Below are 15718 nucleotides of genomic sequence, written 5' to 3'. Positions count from 1 at the left end.
TCTCTTTTAATTCTCATTCCATACATCTATCTATCTATATCTATATTATTTTAGAAGTATGAATAGAAATGTTGGTTGACCAAAATAATCTTTAAATATTGAACGACTTTTATACCCTTTTAGTCTAATTTTACTATATTTTTATTGACTATTTTAGTAAATATAAAAAGTGTCGCAATTAAAAGTAGAATTTAAAGCAAATACTACTTTTATGTTGGTTGACCAAAATATCCTTAAAATATTGAATACAAAAACTTAGGAGAAAAGGATACAACTGGAATTAGACGACATGTAATCCTATTACTATTTGGACACGGGGTATTGCAAATAACGGAGTTCTAGAACTTTTTTTATTTACAAATTTGACTCAAAAAGATGATCTAAAAATATATATTCTATTTTTAAAAATGCCACGTGGATAGAAAAATCCATGTGAGAGGTGCATGTATTCAACTTCCCTAGGATAAGATCTGTTAGGGATGGATGGCATCGGCAAGACAACACTGCTAGGAGAGCTATGATCATCTCGCAATCAGGTATTATTTTGACCTTCGTGTTTGGGTTACAATATCTCAAGAATATCCAAGTAGAAATGTCTTGTTAGATGCTTTACATTGCATTTTAAAGCAAGCAAATATTGTCATCGAAAAAGATCATTATAAGAAGGATAACAATGAAATAGCCGACCTAGTGCAAAAGAACCTAAAGGGTCGAAGATACCTCGTTGTTGATGATATTTGGAGTAGGGATGTTTGGGTTAGCATAAGAGGAACATTTCTTGATTGCAACAACAAGAGTCGAATCTTACTGATTACTAGGGAAACAGAGGTAGCAATTTATGCAAATCCTAGTTACCCTCGTGAGATGAACCTCTTGAATTTAGATAACAGTTGGAAGTTACTTCGTGATACGGTATTTGGACCAGAACATGATCATCCTCCTGAGTTGGAAGCAACTGGAAAGAAAATAGTACAAAAATGCCAAGGACTCGGTTAACAATTTTAGTGATTGCTGGGCATCTCTCTAGAGTGGCCAAGACATTAGAAACTTGGAAGGATGTTGCCCAAAGCTTAAGAAAAATCATTGCTAGTCATCCAGATAAATGATTAGGAGTGCTCGGTTTAAGTTACCACCACTTGCGTAGTCACCTTAAACCTTGCTTTCTTTGTATTGGTAGTTTCCCAGAGGATTTATTTTCAGTTTGAGACTTGGAGATTGATCCAATTATGGATAGCAGAAGGTTTCATAAGGACGTCCGGAAGTGGTAAAAGCTTGGAGAAAGTGGCAGTAGATTATTTGGAGGATCTTATCAGCCGAAACTTGATAATGACTGGAAAAAGGAGATTCAACCGTGAGATAAAAGCATGTGTAATGCATGATCTACTGCGCGAAATCTATGTGATAGAAGCTGAAACGACAAAGTTTATGCACGTTGTGAGAACTTACCCTACTCTTTCAACACAAAAGCATAATGTTCGTCACTTCAGTTTTCAAACCCAATCTTATTCAGTTGACGATTGTTGCAAGCTATTACCCTATATTGTCAGATCTTTTTTATTTTATTTAAATATATTGTCAGATCTATCTACCTATTTCTCTATTAGATGGACCTTCTGTAACCTATTGCAACTTTCTTCTACCTCCGTCCTGTAATACTAGAATTTTTATCCCGTTTCAACCTTCGCAGGGTATTGGCCATCTTCCACGAAGATGAAGAGCTCCCTGCATTTCCACTTATTATAACAAAGTTGTTTCATTTGAGATATCTTGCAGTTAGATGTCTGATAGAGCCTATAGTTCACCCTTTTTGAGTTCATCACCTTAAAGTTCACCAAAACAATCTAAGAGAACTGGTCCTTAAGCTGTTTTCACAGATAGTAATAGAAGGTAAATAAGATAAGATATTTACATGGAAAACTCTTTGCTCAAGGGACTAAAAACCACGACCTACCCTAGTAGGATTTCAAACTTCACTAAATTGAGCAATTTCAGATTACAACCTATTGCAACCTAGGAATTAAACTCTTAATCCCCAACCCTTACAATACACCTATTGTAAGCACCTTTACAATAACTCTATTGCAAAGCTCCAAGTCTTGACTACCTCTAGCCAACAACCCAACTAATACTTAGCTAACTCTAGCCAAGAAAACAAAGTTACAAAGATTGAAAATTGTCCTACTATGATGCTTCTTGACAAGCAATGTAGGATTACAAATTAAGAGCATGAAACAAGACTCAACTATCCTAAGACTTCAGATGTCTTCAGTGGTAAGAACTGGTCCCTTGGATTGTTGAGATCTTGTTCTTGTAGGCACCTTGTGAAAGATAGTCTCCACACTTGAGAGAAATATATCCTTTTAGATTTGCAAGTGTTAGGTCAAAATGATGCCCAACATGTTGTATAAATATGAGACAAAATCGAGAGCATGTGAGAGACATGTGACCATGAATAGTGACTTCTCAAAGGCTTTTACATATAGCTGTGCTGCTGCAGTTCTGCCTGAACAGTGCAGCAGCTTTACAGCTGTTAAGTACCATGTTGTACTCCTATGGGACCTGATGAAGGAGCTGATCCTTGGATCATTTGTCAATCATCAAAACTTATGAACTACTATAACTCATCAATGTCGCAGCAATCATCCTACATCTATGACAGAGCTTCAGAATTTACAAGCTCTAATTCATTTGCAATTTCTTTCACGTACAAACTTATTACCAGGGAAGATATGGATGATGACGAACCTGAGGCATATGCATCTGGGGAATGCCAGTTATTTACCGAGTCCTAGTGGAGAAGGTATTATAAACAAGCATCTCAGGATGCCAAATCTAGAGGAACTTTCTGCTCTCTGTCACACCAGTTGTAGAGATCGTCTTTTCTGGCATTCCCAATCTAAAGTGTTTGATCATCCGTATAACTACTTCAAGAACAAAGGGGTACGACCAATCGCCTCATTGATATGTCCAACTTGAAAAAACTCAAAGCATTAAAGTGTGTCAACTATGATTTTTTGCAAACGATCTCCATCAAGAGGTTCAACATCACTTAAGAAGTTGACTTTAGCTGGCTGGTTTCGTTTTCCTTGGGAAGACGTATCAACTCTTGTTATGTTGCCAAATCTTGAAGAGCTCAAACTTAAAGATCTTGCAATTGCTGGTCTAGTATGGAGATTGAGTTATGAAGACAATTCCCGAAGCTTGAAGTTCTTGTTATTTAGCCACCTAGATTTTTGGATTTGGGAAGCTAGCAACGATAGCTTCCCAAATCTAGAACGCCTTCTTTTGAGGAATTGCAACAACTTGAAAGAAATTCCAACGGATTTTGGGGGAATTTGTACTTTGAAGTCAATTGAGTTACATAATTGTAGCAGTGCTGCTGAGGATTCTACAAAAATAATTGAACAAGAACAAGAGGACATGGAAAACAACTGCCTTAAGGTCTACATCCATTAGCAATCATGGTAAGTTTTATATTCCTCTAAATAAATTCTTCCATTACTAATTACTCCAGCTCATTTACTCCTTCAAATTATAAAATGATGACTTCTACTTTTTATCTTGCATATATGCAGGGGATTGAAGCCTTTTTTTAAGGAACAATCTAACGCTATCTTGCTGATGCTTCTCTTGCGAGTGATAACATCTAAATGCACTCCTCAAAGAGAAAGCGTACATGGTTGTATGCAATATAATTTATCCAACTATGAGTCGGGGTCAAATCCACACGAAACATTATAAATGCAGTTGAGAAAGTAAAGGATTTATCACCAACTAAGCTAAGCCAAATACTTTTTCAATATTTGATTTTGATTTTAAAACTAACCTAGAAAGCAAGTAAAATGATCAATGGCCACAAGTATGGATACAAGGAACTCTCAAATAACAATCCAATATATTTTATGATTTTACAACTAAGAGCGGGTTATATTAATAAATAATGGTTTCTAAAATCCAATTGAAAGTCTTCCAACCAAATCAATGAATTTCACTCTAAGCTTTTCCAAGCATTGGAATGTGATATTAGACACAATCAATTTAACCTCAAGTAACTATTCTATTCCTAGCTCAAGTTATTAGATGGGTTTAAAGCCCCAAATCCTTGTTAATTAATCTTTCCAGCCTCAATTTTTAATCCTCCGAGCTCAAATCAAAGTAAATGAGCGAGTCCTAGGGTTAGCTAATCCCTTAAGAAACATTCAAAAACAAGATTAATTAAAGAAACAATGACCCACTTTATTAGAGATAAACATCATTCAATACATAAGCATAACAAGAGTTTCATCCAAAACTTTAACAATGTATATTTTTATAAACAAGTTGCAAATAATGGAATAGAGTGCTACACACTTAAATAGTCAATACATAGCAAGGAAAAGAAGAAATGAGTAAAGGATTAAGAAATTCTCATCAAAAGTCTTCAAATCTTCATTCCCCAAGTGTGAGTATAAGAACCCTAAGCTCTTCAAGACTTGTGTGAAATGGCCAAAGATGAGAATAATGTCTCCATGTCTTGCTTTTGTAGTTCCCCCAATTTTCTCACTAAAAATGACAAAACAGCCTCCACATTTTTCAGATTTTCGAATTTGCATGTCTGGCCTTTTTTTTTTTTTTTTTTTTTTTTTTCATTTTCTTCAATTTGGTCTCTTTTTAACTTGTTTTTCACTTGGTTTCTTCCAAAGCTCTTTTCAACCATATAAACCTATAAAATTGAAGCAAACAATAGTAAATGCACTACTTTTTCAATCAAACATAACAAAAATCTAAGCATAAAGAAGAGATAAGTTGGTAAAAATACCAACTTATCAAACCCCCAATCTTAAACTTTTGTTTGTCCTCAAGCAAATCAAAACATACAATTTCCTTCCAAGGACTCAGTTCAAAAGTGCACCAATATCATATCAAGTCAAAAAGTCTACTTTAAGCACAAACACATGACTTTGATTGGTACTAATAATTAATCCAAAACATATGAATCACCAACTTCTTCTCAAAACTTCATTTTCATTTCAAGTGCTCAAACACCATGTCAATCAAAGTAGCAATTAAGTCATGACACTAAAGCTTTAAAATTAGTCTCATTATCACAAAAGAACTTTCTTTTGTTTATTCCTCCAAATTGGAAAATGGAACAAATTCACAACTCAAATTCTCATGTGCCCTCACACTTAAGAGAGAATCCTACACCTAGAAAATGTAATTCAAAACACAAATGGGATATCAAATAGAAAAAATTAAATCTCTCTCTCTCTCACAAAGATGTTCAAATGCATACACGTAGAACCACTTCATATATTTCTCCACTAATGTAGACACACTTGGTTCAAATTCAATTAGGACTTAAAGGGTTGTCATGTAGGCTTTGGGATAAGGTAGGGGCATAATTTGAAAATAGTGACTCAAAACCTCCCTAAGCGCTACAAATTGCAACAATTCAAAGCACACTTCCTTCAAAAAAATTCCACCCATTTCTTCATCTTTTAATTTCACCACTTAGTCTTCCCTTTATTAACAACTCTTTATTCTTCCTTCATTTTTCTTCATTCTTTTTGTTGTTGTTTGTTCTTTTTTTTTCTTCAAAATTTCAAGGAAGACCACTATTTTTTTTTTCATTTTCACCTTTCAAGCAACTTCCACATCACACTTTACCAACCATCACCCCCAAACTTAGGCTTTAGCCTATGTTTGCACTTTCAATGCACTTAAGGCGGTAGGGTACCAAAAGATGGATCAATGAAGAACGGGGTAAAATTTGTAACATGGTTGTCAAATAAAAGGTTAAAGACTCAAACGGGGTTGACTAGGGAAAATATGAAAGGGTAGGAAGTTTAAGGCACAAAAAACATCCAAGGAAGGCCTAACATCATTTTTCAAACCAAGTATAGTCTAGGATTTCGCCTTGAAACTCATTCCGGGCAAGCTCTAGACCATAAATAATGCAAAAGAACTCACAAATACACCTCACCACACATGGCACATGAAAACTCAAGTAGAATATGTATCCAAGAACCAATTGGAACAAATGAACTCAAAAAGCCACTCATAGCCTAAAGAGACTAATTAGTGAAAGTAAGAGCCAAAAATTGAGTCTAAAATTCACAACAAGAATCCTTACTTCAATCATTTTTTTTTTCTTTCAAAAATCAAGAATTCATATGCCAAGGTTTAAATGTGTTGGTACCAAGCAAACCATAATTTGCCGAGGAGCAAAAATCACATCCCAACACCATTCCTACAACTAAACTACAAAAAAAAAAAAAAACTAAAGAAGCCAGTAATTAAAAAAATGGAAAAGACCAAAAATGCCCCTAACCTATTGGGTTTAGCTCAAAAATACCCTCTTTCCACCTATTGGTCCAAAAATGCCCCTCCATCTACCTATTTTGACCAAAAATGTCCTCAACGTTATCTTTTGGCTTAAAAATGCCCCTAAAACTAACAATTGACTAGATGAGGCTTTATAAAGAGCCACGTGGCAGTGTATGATTGGTCCAGATACTAATTCAATGTGAATTAAATTACTCAACTCTTATGTATTAATCCAACCCACACATACAATTAAACCCGAATTCCTAATTATTAACCACCTCCTTGACATCTTTCGTCTGCATTGCGCCTTAATCTATATAGGAAATTCATTTCGACCAAGGTGAGAGTAATTTGTTGTAGGAAGTGAAGAAAATCACTTCGTTTCCCCCTAGTTCCCATATAAGTCTCTTCTTCGTTCTATTTTTGTGACTAATTTCCTATAGCTTTACTAAGTGTTGCTGCTTCTTAGACTTGAGAGTAACAGTAATAATATAATTTTATCGAACTAATGTGATGATCGTCTATTATATCTGTAGATGACAAAATATGAGCAACGTATATTAGTCATCACATTCCTCGTGAATATATGAGGAAGAAGAAAGGAGTCGAGTGGGGTTTGGGGGGGAGGGGGGTTAATAATTAGAAACTTGGATTGGGTCGCATCAATATATATGGGTTGAGTAATTTAATTCACATTGAATTAATATTTGGATCAATCATACACTGCCACGTGGCATTTTATAAAGCTCTATGTAGTCAACTAGTCAACCGTTAGTTTTACCCTATGTTTGGATGGTTGTTTCCCGTGGTTCATTAATGTACAGTATGGTATGGTACAGTATGGTGTTCTATTGTATTGTACTGTATTAATGAACACAATGTTTGGATAGACTGTATCATTTGTTGTGGTTTAATAACATTTGTATTGTTTGGTTTGGTTGTATGGTACTGTATAATAACTTGTAAGTTTACTAAAATACTCTTAATTCTTAATTAGAAATTAGTTTATATATATTAATAAAACTCATGTAAAGAATAAAATAGGAACTTTAAAAAATAAGTAGGTAGTGAGTGGGGGTGGTGGAGGGGTGGGTGGTTTGAGATGGGATGAGGGTAGGGGTAGTGGCGACGAGGGGTAGTGGGTGGTTGTGCGATGAGGATGGGGTAGTGGGTGGTAGGGTGGGGTTGGGTGGTGGTGAGGGGTAGCGGGTGGTGGAAGGGTGGGTGGTGTGACATCAGTGGTTGTGGGATAAGGGTGGGAGTGGGTGGTAGGGTGGGGTGGGGTGGATGGTGGAGGGTGGGGTATAATGGGAAAATGAAATATGTAACCACGGAAAAATCACCAAATTCGTGGTTGCAAAAATTGGGACTTTTCATGGTTATATAACCATGGGATGAACCACGGGTTTACAACACCATACCACATAATTTTAAGAACAATGGAAACAAACATGGTTTCATACAAAACCATACATTAATGAACCACGGGAAATCACCATCCAAACAGGGGGTTAGGGGCATTTTTAAGCCAAAAGATAACGTTGAGGGCATTTGTGGTCCAAATAGGTAGACGGAGGGGCATTTTTGGACCAATAGGTGGAAGAAGGATATTTTTAAGCCAAATCCAATAGGTTAGGGGTATTTTTGGCCCTTTTCTGTAAAATAAAAAAAAAAAAAAATTTAAAAAAATCATACTAATATAAATGTCATAAAAAAAATACCCAAATAAAATCAATCTAACAAATTATCATCCATCATGACATATCACACCCATCACAAAAATATCTATCAAAATAAAGCCTCCCCCAACTCAAAACATTGCATTCTCCCTAATGTAACTAAACGATGAGAAGTTCAAAGATAGGGAAAACTCCCTGAAAATCTAGTAACATGAAAGACGATCTCCGCTTTCCTTTATTTTGCTCGTCGTTGAACTTCACATGAGCTAGAAGTCATTTTTTTTTCACCTTCAAGAAATGTGTAGCCACTGTAGAACTAAATAGTTTAAAATAATAGAAACTAAACACTTCCTAACACTATCAAAAGCTGCATATCTACATTGGTAATTTGTTGAACTTTAACAATACCATGCTAACAAATTCCACAACCAAAGAGCCACACAAATTAAGAGTAAGAGAATGCTAAGAGGAGCCCAAAAATTCTTTAGGTACTTTTAGCTCACAAATCATAACACTTCTCAACCAAGAACCTCTAGCACAAACCAAATTATCCATGTCCCTTGTCAAAGCAGCAACAACACTTGACAAATGTTCATACAAATACTTCAAATAAGAAAATTCATCTCACATACAGATTGCATGTGAGTCCACAGTTAACTTCAATGTACAAATGACTTCAAAAGCTCTTTCACTCGTTAAAAATAAGGAAATTGGGCCCCTTCTATTTACAACTGAAGCTATCAAGCTGATACGCTCAAATTACACCTATTAATGATATAACGCGGACGTTGTCAAATATAGTAACCCAACAAGGTTGGGGTCGAATCCCACAGGGAATATGGTTTGAAAAGGTTACTAAAGTTGTAGATGCTAAGTTCTAGGTCTAATGTTTTAATCCGATGAGTTGGGTAAAAGTTGTTGTTTCTATAACTACTTGCTAAACTATTGCTTTGGTGGAAATTTATGGTAAAAGAAACAAAGGCTGTGTCCTTGTTAGATAGAGTGTATGATCATGGGTATTGGTCTTGATATACTTGTAATGGATCATTATATGAATGCACTTAATCTCTATGTGAATCTTTACTATTTCTCAATAAATAAAGATTATATCTTTCTATGATTTTCCCAAATATAAGAAAGTGATAATGAAGAACGATTAATTATGCCAAGTAAATTCTTCTTATTCCTAAGTGAATTTATTAAACAAAGTTTAAAGCTTTGAGTTCTTGTTAGTTATTCTTACCAACCCTAATTATTTTCCCAAATAAATTAGGGTTTATGGCTTTAATCAATGTTTGCAACCATTAATTACGAATGAAGAATGAAGAATAACTAAACCCTAATAATCCATTATTTGTATATCAATCACAAACCCAATCACAAAACACCCATCATTGGGTTCACAACCCTAGTAAGGGAATTTAACTACTCATGACAAAGAACAAGGAATAAGAAATTGAAGAATTCATAATTGCTTACTTTGGAATAAAAGAGGAATTGGTAATACTTGAATTGATGTTTGAATCTTAAAAAACTAGAGAGAATTTAATGTTCTAAGTCAAGAGACAAAAATATAATAACTGGTGTCTATTAAAACCCTACAATGACTATTTATAAATTTTGGAAATACAAAAGTTACAGATTTGCACTTTGGTCCCGTCATCACGAAATACGGTCCGTAAACTGGTTTACGGACCGTAAAGTCAATTCACGACCCAGTCGTCCTTCAGTTGTTTCTTTTGAAATACAGACCGTAAACTGCATGGTCATATTTTAACATTCAACACTTCGACTTTCTGCCAGATGCTCAACTGGGTAAATACGTGATGGAATACGGACCGTAAACTGAAATACGTTCCGTAAACCTAGCTCGTAAACCACCATCTTCTCAGCTTGACTTTCTGGTTCTGTTATCCTTTAACACGACCATGGAATATGGCCCGTATTGTAGAATACGGACCGTAAACTTCGATTTACGACCTGGTTCTGCACTTCAACTGTGATTGTGCCGAATCTGTTCTTTTACCTGAAAAACACTAAAAACCACGTAAAATCACATAGACTTCCTTAAAAACAAGTAAAACTTATAGCCAAAAAGTATCGATTGTGGCGTAAAATCATGCCACATCAACACCCCTAACTTAAAGTATTTGCTTGTCCTCAAGCAGGCCATACCACACAACGACTCAATCTAACACTTAGATATCATAGAATAAGAATGTCTATATCGGTTTTGACTTGGAACTTCTGGCATGCATGTTTTCCTTCAACTGACCACCCCAACTATCCTTTCTAAAGCAATATACACAACTCAAGAACGTTATGACTAACCATGAAGCTTCAATACATGACATTACATTATCTAACATGTTAGTATGCACACAAACGCGACTTTCGGTGGTCACTTTATTTTGTTCAATTCTCATCCTTATGCCCTCACATAGACCAAAGAATGTCCCAACACACATATATACAACAAGAATGGGACGAAGATGAAAGAGAAGAGAAAAACACTCAACACTCACAAAGAGTTCATATCTACACATGCAAATACCATAGGCTTGCCCTTATTTTCTATGTTCTTATCCTAGGCTCGTTCGGTTGTGATCACATTAGGACTTGTTTCGGCTTGTAATGTAGGCTTAGGGACGGGTAGGATACTTTTTGGGTATTAGTGACTCACCCTCCTTGACACTACAATATCTCTTTACCTTGATTCGCCTCTTTTCTTTCCAACCCCTTTATTTTCTTTCACGTTTTCGACCTCGATGTGGTTTTATTCCTATCCAACTAGCAATTCTTTTTGTGTTTCAATTTTCTGATGATATTTGTTTTTTTTTTTTCTAGTATCAACTACCACATCGATTCTCTATTAGCAAATTCCACCACCCCCAACTTTTGTTCTCAACATCTACTTCACATTTAATTCACCCCCAACTTAGGCGTTTTGCCTCGTCTATCTAGTAGCATCAAGGAGAGAACGGGTGCGAAGATGGGTAAATTTCATAACGGGTGAGGTTTCATTCGGCTAGCCAAGAAAAAGGTCAAAAAGGCTCAAAAAGGGACACTAGTGATATTTTCAGCTTTTGGAGAGGCTTATTTAGGCATAGTGACTTATTTACACAAAGAAAGCCTAAGATCATTTCATAGCCAAACTAACTTTCGCATCTCAAACAAGACTAACCAGGCAAGTTCTAGATTATACATGCGTAAACAGAATTAGACTACCAACTCACACACACATCGGCATAAGGACAATCATGTTTACACTAGTGACCTCCTAAGTAGCCATTCATCACACACAACACCCCAGTACTTACAATGTCATATAAAGAATCAATTATGTCACACAATAACTGTTCTAAGTATACATTTTTGGAAAATTCTGAGGGGTCCAAATTTTCAACAAACTACAACACATGCCATCAGTTACAAAGTAACACCAAATAAGTCAAAATTATTCTACTCAACCTAAGCAACAACCTAAACATGCCAGTTTCAACAAAATAAAACCCCCCTCAGGAAAAGAACTCTGGCAAAGAAAAGCCGAGGGGGTTCCTAAACACATATTTACACTACTCTACTATCAATTAGTCCCACCCCCAACTAAAGAATCAAGCACTGTCTCAGTGCTTCAATTATATGAACGAGGGAAAAGAAATGGTACCTTGATGCTGTGAGCACCTCATGACTGGCCCGCCGCATCCGGCGGTTGACTGGAGGACTCTCCTGGTTGGCGCTGCGGCTCAACTAGTGACTGAAAGATCGCCTGCTGTAGGTTCTTCTTTTCAGTCCTCTTTAATCTCATGGCCAACTCCTCCGGGTCCTCAGATGAGTCAAGGACCCTTTTTTCAGTACCGCGAACAGAGGGTTCGGCATCCTCCGTCTCCTCCTCAGAATCAAGCAAATACAGCACCTTAAACGTAGTAGGCAAAATGGGACGTGGTGCTGGTGCTGGTGCGGCTATCATCCCATGCCCCTTGAGTGTTTCAAGATCCTTTTTTAGCTTGTCCAACTCACTCCTCAAAGAACTAGACTACCCACCGGGTGCGGTCTGCTCTCGAGTCAACAATCTCGCCTCAAAGCTGTCAAGTCTAGCTTGATACACCTCGTGCTTTTTCTCAAAATCTACACGGATCTCTATGGTCGCCTTAGTGACCAGCTACTGCACTATTTTCACCACCTTCGGCCTGAATTGTTACAAGATTTTGTCGACTTGCCTTTCAGTCCGCACCGCTTTGATTGCAATCTGGCTATAGTTAGCTGGGCTGAAGTGCAGAAACCCCAGCTCTGGGTCAGCAGGCTCGGCTGTCGAAGCAGCCGTGGCGGACCCCGAAGGAGGACCTTGTGCGACCGGAAGTGGTGGTGGAGGTCTTGCCTCAGAAGTACCTATTGTGGCTGTAGCATCCTGTGTTTGTGTATTTATGGTGGTTAGGAAGGTGGAAGGTGATGGGTTTATGGTGGGAATCGTGGGGGTGAAAGGAGTTATGGAGGGAGACGTGAAGGTAAGGAGAAGTAATGGAGGGAAATTGATTTGGTGGTGTTGATGTGGTTCTGCTGCCCTTTGTTTAAATTGTGTGTTATATGTACTCGCTGCTTTACGATTTTTTTTTTAAATCTCTAAATACGGTCCGTAAACTAGTTTACGACCCGTATTTAGAGTGGTTGATGAGGGCAGAACACTACAATGTTTTATGTTAGTTTATGATCTGGTTTACGGGCCGTATTGTGAAATACGGTCCGTCCTTCATGGTCGTAAACTATCATATTACATTACAGTGCTTTCTGTCACGTAACATTGTTAAATACGTCCTGGTTTACGGTCCATATTGTGGAATACGATCCGTAAACTACAGGCGTATTTTGCAATGTTACAACACAGTTTCTGATAAATGAACTTACCTGCCTTTCAGCAATATTTTCTGCAACATATCCCTGTACTAAAACAACCATTACCCTATATGTAATAAAAAAACAAAAGAAAAATAAACATTACACTCGGGTTGCCTCCCAAGAAGCGCTTGATTTAACGTCGCGGCACGACGGTGGTGACCAATCACTCCTTATCTTGGTACACCAGATCATCGTTCGTTCCGAGGTGTTTCAACCTGTAGCGATCAACAATCCTATCCTCCGCAATCATTCCGTGATAGTGCTTCAATCTCTACCCATTCACCTTAAATGTCCGAGTACCATCTCCGAACTTCAATTCAACCGCTCCATGGGGTGAAGCACCTACCACCTCAAACAGACCAGACCACCTGGATTTAATCTTACCCGGTAGCAACTTCAGCCGAGAGTTAAACAGTAATACAGAATCGCCCTTGTAGAACTCTCGCTTCAGAATCTTCTTGTCATGGTATTGCTTCATCCTTTCTTTATAAAGGGTTGCACTCTCATATGCCTGGTACCGAAATTCATCCATCTCATTTAATTGAAACAACCGCAGCTTGGTTGCTTCCTCCCAGTCCATATTCAATTTCTTCAGCGCCCACATAGCTTTGTGCTCAAGTTCAACCGGCAAGTGACAAGCTTTCCCGAATACAAGCTTGAAGGGTGAAGTCCCAATTGGAGTCTTGAAAGCAGTCCGGTATGCCCATAGAGCGTCATCGAGCTTGTGGGCCCAATCAGTTCTATTGGTATTCACTGTCTTTGCTAGAATACTTTTGATCTCCCTATTGGTCACTTCAACCTATCCACTTATGTGAGGGTGATAAGGCGTTGCCACCCTATGTTTCACACCATATTTATCCATCAGTCCCGCGAACGCTTTATTGCAAAAGTGGGATCCACCATCGCTGATTATCGCCCTCGGAGTACCAAAACGAGTAAATATGTTCTTCTTGAGGAACCCCATAACACTCTTGGCCTCATTATTGGGTAAAGCCATCGCTTCCACCCATTTTGACACATAGTCCATAGCTACCAAGATGTATTTCATGCCACCAGAACTCACAAAAGGTCCCATAAAGTCAATCCCCCAGACATCGAACACCTCCACCTCCATAACAAAATTCATAGGCATCTCTTGCCTTCTGCCGATATTCCCTTGCCTTTGACACTGATCACAGGACCGCACCAAAAGATTAGAATCATGAAAAATAGTCGGCCAGTAATAGCCGCACTCAAGAACCTTGGCTGCAGTCTGGTTTCCGCTATGATGACCCCCAACCGGAGAGTCATGGCATGCCTTTAGAATTGTCATCACTTCACTTTCCGGAACACAACGCCGAATGATGTTATCAGCGTATGTTTGGAACAAATAAGGCTCGTACCAATAGTACTGCCGAGCATCCCGCAAGAATTTCTTCTTTTGGTTAGTCTTGATATCATCGGGAACTATACCTGTTACCAAATAATTGGCAATATCAGCATACCACGGTGCTACCTCCATCGACACAGCCAACACTCTTTCATCTGGAAAAGCATCATCGATATCAAGCTCATCAGAAGGTCTCCCAGCTTCTTCAAGCCGAGAGAGATGGTCAGCCACCTGGTTTTCAGTGCCCTTTCGGTCTTTTACCTCGAAGTCAAACTCTTGCAGCAATAGCACCCATCTGATCAGTCGCGGCTTTGCTTCCTTCTTTGCCATGAGGTATCTCAAGGCTGCATGATCAGTATAAACCACAACTTTGGACCCCAACAAGTAGGCCCGAAATTTCTCGAAGGCAAACACAATGGCAAACAACTCTTGCTCCGTCACTGTGTAATTCATCTGTGCAGCATTCAGCGTTCTGCTAGCATAATAGATCGGGTGCATAATTTTATTGTGCCTCTGCCCAAGCACAGCACCAATTGCAAAACCACTAGCATCACACATCAGTTCAAATGGTAGGGACCAGTCAGGAGCAACGATAATAGGAGCAGTAGTGAGACGCTCTTTTAACTCTTCAAACGCTTTCTGGCACTTCTCATCAAACAAAAATTTAGCTTTTTTTTCAAGAAGCTTGCACAATGGATTGGAAACTTTTGAGAAATCTTTGATGAAGCGCCTGTAGAACCCAGCATGTCCCAAGAAACTTCGGACACCTTTGACTGAGATAGGTGGAGGAAGTTTTGAAATCACATCAATTTTTACTTGATCGACCTCGATTCCCTTTTCAGAGATTTTGTGACCGAGGACGATTCCTTCCTTAACCATAAAATGACACTTCTCCCAGTTTAGCACCAGATTGGTCTCCTCACACCGTTTTAGCACTTGACCCAGATGGCCAAGACAATCTTCAAACGAATCACCCACCACAGAAAAATCATCGATGAACACCTCCAAGAAATCCTCTACCATGTCAGAGAAGATTGACATCATGCACCTCTGAAAAGTGGCTGGTGCATTACACAAACCAAACGGCATCCGGCTGAATGCAAATGTCCCATAAGGACAAGTAAAGGTGGTCTTCTCCTGATCCTCCAAAGCGATGTTGATATGATTGTAACCCGAATAACCATCAAGGAAACAATAGTAGGAACGCCCTGCCAACCTATCAAGCATCGGATCAATGAAGGGCATAGGGAAATGGTCCTTGCAAGTGGCTGTATTGAGCTTGCGATAATCCATGCAAACTCTCCATCCGGTGACAGTTCTGGTCTGGATCAACTCATTCTTTGCATTTGGCACAACAGTGATGCCGCCCTTCTTAGGAACACATTGGACCGGGCTCACCCATTTACTATCAGCAATCGGGTAAACCACGCCTGCATCTAGCCATTTGATGATCTCTTTCTTGACGACC

General features: G+C 38.2%; 1 pseudogene; it reads left to right on the top strand.

Annotated features, from left to right (window-relative positions):
* The first annotated feature begins 479 nt into the window (after positions 1-479).
* LOC132615150 (putative late blight resistance protein homolog R1B-16) lies at positions 480-3456 on the top strand (annotated as a pseudogene).
* The last annotated feature ends 12262 nt before the right edge of the window (positions 3457-15718 follow it).

The sequence above is a fragment of the Lycium barbarum genome, chromosome 10, assembly GCF_019175385.1.
Source record: "Lycium barbarum isolate Lr01 chromosome 10, ASM1917538v2, whole genome shotgun sequence".
In the NCBI taxonomy this organism is placed as follows: Eukaryota; Viridiplantae; Streptophyta; class Magnoliopsida; order Solanales; family Solanaceae; genus Lycium; species Lycium barbarum.
This window is presented reverse-complemented; position numbering and strand designations above follow the sequence as displayed.